We start from the raw sequence: 4,260 nt of genomic DNA on the forward strand, positions 1-4,260 counted from the left end.
ACATAAATATGCACATACATACATAAATATATATATGTGTGTGTGCGTGTGTGTATGCGTGTGTGTGTGTGTGTGTGTGTGTGTGTGTGTATACGACGGACTTCTTTCAGTTTCTGCCAACCAAATCCACTCACAAGGTTTTGGTCGGCCCGAGGCTATAGTAGAAGAGATTTGCTCAAGGTGCCCCGCAGTTGAATTGTACTCGGATCAAGCTTCTTACCACACAGCCACGCCGGAGCCTATCAGCTGAATTTACGTGTAAGTGGGTGAGCATTCCACAGACGCGTGTACTGTTAATGTAATTCTCAGGCAGAATCAACATGACACAATGTATTGTCAAGGCTGTACCTTTTGAGTTACAGGTATAATATATCCCACGGGCTTCCCTATGCAGCTTTTATCTACCCAATTTCACTCACATTGTATGGGTTGATCTTAGATGCGAAACTCATGTGTACGTGTGTGAGTGAGCGAGTGTGCTTGTGTGTGTGTGTGTGTGTGTGTGTCGTTTGTGAGTGTGTGTGTGTGTGATCATTACTTTATTGCTAGTTTGTGCCGTCGGGTAACTGGTAATCTCTCTGTGAACTGACTCTGTGAACAGGAAGTATGTATACATTTCTATATTTAAGAGATGAGGAATAATGTACATTATTTACATTATTTATATTTGACGGATATTTTTTCTCTTGTTGTTAACACAACGTTTCGGCTGATATACCCTCCACCCTTCATCTAGTGTCTTGGGGAAATTTCGAACCTGGGTTCTCATTCCTAGGTAACGATACAACTTGTGTCCGATATATTGCAAGCAGGGGAGCGAACCCCTACCATCCTCTAGCGATCTGACAGGATCAGTAGACAAGCCAGTACTAGAAGTTTGTGTACATGAGTTCAATAGTTGTTGCATATAGAACTTTCAAAATCTGTCACCCATAGGAAAATTCATTTAAACATTGGTTGCGAAAAGCTTGGGAACCATTGTACAAATCACATTTGATTTCCCATATCACCTTTTATCAATCTAGAGATTTGTACTTATGCTGGAAAGATAGATTTCAGTAACAAGTAGGAGTACTTAAAGTTTATACAATCCAGAATCTAGGGAGTCTATGCCTAGTTATGTCAGCCAAAGTAAAATTTAAAAATGGGCAAAACTGTGATTAAAAAACAACAATGAAACTAAATTACAAAGTGAATGTATTATGCATTGGGGGGAAAGAAATGGGTTTCAACGTTTTTATCAGGAAATCATGTAAAATGATTTTTTTTCTAATCCCTTTTTTCATGTTGACAAATGGCTTCCTACTTGAAATGTTAACAGCTATTTTTTTACCGACAGCATATCTTGTAGTTTTGTTTTGCTGTTGCTTATTACAATGTTGCCGACACCAATTTTAACAAAGAAGTTATTAAACGCAGTTAAATGTATAAACAACATTCACCATTTCACTGTCATATGATTTATACTTGACTCTAGCGGTAGGCATTGAAGATATGTTTGTTGTGTATAAAACACTGGCAAAGCTAACTTTTTTTTTCACCAAGCTTTATCCTTAGAAGATTTCAGTTGAACATTGCAAACTAACGAAAGACTGACAATAATTATAAAGTTCTCTTACTGGTGCAGCTAAATGATATCCTTCATGATATCTTTTAATATTTAAGTTAATATAAGCGTTAAGTATGCTTGCTTGGAGTAACAGCGCAGAAGCAGTTGGTCCGAAGATCTGTTACTCTCCATTCGATTTGTTGCTGCTTTCATATTATATAGACTAATGATCTTGTTTACATCAGACTTGGTAAAGAGGTTGAAACTAGAATTATTCGGTTTTCAGTTATTCAGATTCCCTTCATAGCCCAACCTATCAGGTCATCCCCATAAGTTCTGTCCGAATTTTGAATAAAGAAAACACGTGATCAAATGTTATATTTAATTGAAATTAAATCATCAATGTACTCTCCCTGATTATCTATGATTTCCTTCCATCTATTTACAAGCTTTTTAATCCCATCAATGTAAAACTCTTTTGGTTTCAAAGCGAAGAACTCTGAAATGTCAGTTTCGACCTCCTCCTGGCTTGCGAAAGTTATGTCCCTCAAATGATTCTGTAAACTACGAAACAAATGGTAGTCTGGAGGAGCAAGGTCGAGAGAGTAAGGTGGATGAGGAATTTTTTTCCCAACCAAGCTCTTCGATTTTCTGTGATGTGATCTTTGCAATGTAGGGTCGCGCATTGTCCTTTTCGATTCACTAAAGCGGGTCTTTTTTCTTCAAAGCTTGGTTCAAACGCTCTAATTGTTGACAGTAGACTTGAGCACTGATTGTTGCATTAGGTAGTAATAATTCAAAGTGAATTACTCCTTTGCAATCCAACCAGATAGAGAGAAGAACCTTTTTTCCATGAAGTTCCCTTCTCGGTTGTGGTTGAGCTTTTTCCCTTTTACCAAGCCACTGTTTACGACGTTTAACATTTTGATAGGCGATCCATTTTTCGTCACCGGTCACATGTCTATCCAAAAAGAGTGAAATAAGTTCGCGAGAATGGAGAGAAGAGCAGATGTCAATTCGGGATTTGTGGTTGCTTTCGGACAATTCATGAGGCACTCATTTTCCAAGTTTAGGAACATTTCCAAGTTGTTGAAGATCACGATGAACAGTTGTATGGTGTGAACTAAGCTTTATTGTCAATTCAACTGATAATGTAGGATTTTCTTCAAGTAATGCCTCAAGGAACTTATCAAACTCAATTGGACATCCTGTTTGATCTTCATCTTCAAGGCTGAAATCTCCACTTCTGAATTTTGCAGACCATCTTCTGCAAGTTCTTTCATTTAAGCATTCTTTCCCATAAACTGAGTGTATGTTTCGAGTCGCTTCAGCTTCAGAGTTTCCTTTTTTGTACTCATAAAACATTATGTGCCTTAAATGCTCTTTGAATATTTCCATGTTAGAAAGGGTTTTAATCGAAGAAATTTTAATTCTATTATTCTGTAAAATAATATTTAATTAGTTTAAATGTACACAAATGCATAAAAATAATTTTTAATTCCATTAGACATTCTAAATTACTATTAAATATTATTCAATTTTAAAAAAGGTAAAATCGGACAGAATTTATGGCATGACCTGATAGATTTACTGTTTATTCTACACTGAAGAGACCAGAAGACGGGTCACACAGATACGACAAAATAAGTTCTAATGATTAGAGAGACCAACGAAATAAATTGTGCAGGTATTTATTAATTGACAAATTCTTAATTAATTACCTTATTTAAATACAATTTATATATTTTATACAGATTAAAAATAAAAGTTCCCGGGGGATGATTTGACGTGATATCACGATTCTAATCAGTGACCCTGTTTTCGTACGCCATCTAGATTAATTTCTAGATTAATTTCATTCATTAATCATGAATGAAACTGATGTAATGTCCACAAGGTACAAAAAGAAAAAAAGAGGATATAAGCTAGGAAATACCTTTAAAAATAGGTTATGTTTAATCCGCTTAATCACATCGAGCAAGTGCGGATATGTAGTGAAATTAACACAATTAATGCTTTACTTATTCTATTCCATGAATTTTGTAAATAATAGTTATCGTTGTTTATACGTTTTCAATGGTCCCATCACAGGTTCACGGCATTTCCGGTGGTGAGAATGACAAGGAAGTGTCTCTGAAACTCGGATGGAACAAATACACGAAGTAGTAGTCTTCAGGAATTTATCGGGAGTTTTCTCGCCAACACATCCATCCATACATCCATCCATCCATCCATCCATCCATACATACATACATACATACATACATACATATCTTACAATGGTACCTGTAACAAGATACTATCACAATAGAATATTATTCCGAATAAAGAAAATACGAACCTCGGAGCTCTCTGCATTCAATGAAACAGTGGTCCACAATGTGTTTGCAGTGCCAGTACGAACATTTGGCCTACTTGATGCGGTCCGAGCCAATGGTGTGAAAATCTGGAAGATACTTACCGGCACACAATTTCCACATCAACAGTGACGAAGGTCGCTTCTACCTAAAACAAAAACAAGGCGGAAGAGGCTTGTAGCAGTCAGTGCCATATTGGTTGAGATCTCGCGGCAGCCATTGCCATCTCCAAGACTGGAGCGACACCTCACCTGCATCCATTTGCCATGCGCGAGCTCACAATGAGGCTTGCGATGGCAAAACTATAAAAGGAAAGAAACCTCGAGGTTCGTTCTCACTTTTCCCGCTGCGACT

At 37.0% G+C, this 4,260-nt stretch overlaps 1 protein-coding gene across 2 annotated transcripts in view; it reads right to left on the reverse strand.

Annotated features, from left to right (window-relative positions):
- The window catches only part of LOC106882154 (protein lifeguard 4), a 36,058-nt gene extending 32,037 nt beyond the window's left edge, over positions 1–4,021 (reverse strand). For both annotated transcript variants that reach the window (XM_052969107.1, XM_052969106.1), the window contains exon 1: positions 3,891–4,021. The gene's annotated coding sequence lies outside the window, so the exon portion shown is untranslated. The remainder of the gene's footprint in view (positions 1–3,890) is intronic.
- Positions 4,022–4,260: the final 239 nt, after the last annotated feature.

Source organism: Octopus bimaculoides, chromosome 1, assembly GCF_001194135.2.
Source record: "Octopus bimaculoides isolate UCB-OBI-ISO-001 chromosome 1, ASM119413v2, whole genome shotgun sequence".
In the NCBI taxonomy this organism is placed as follows: domain Eukaryota; kingdom Metazoa; phylum Mollusca; class Cephalopoda; order Octopoda; family Octopodidae; genus Octopus; species Octopus bimaculoides.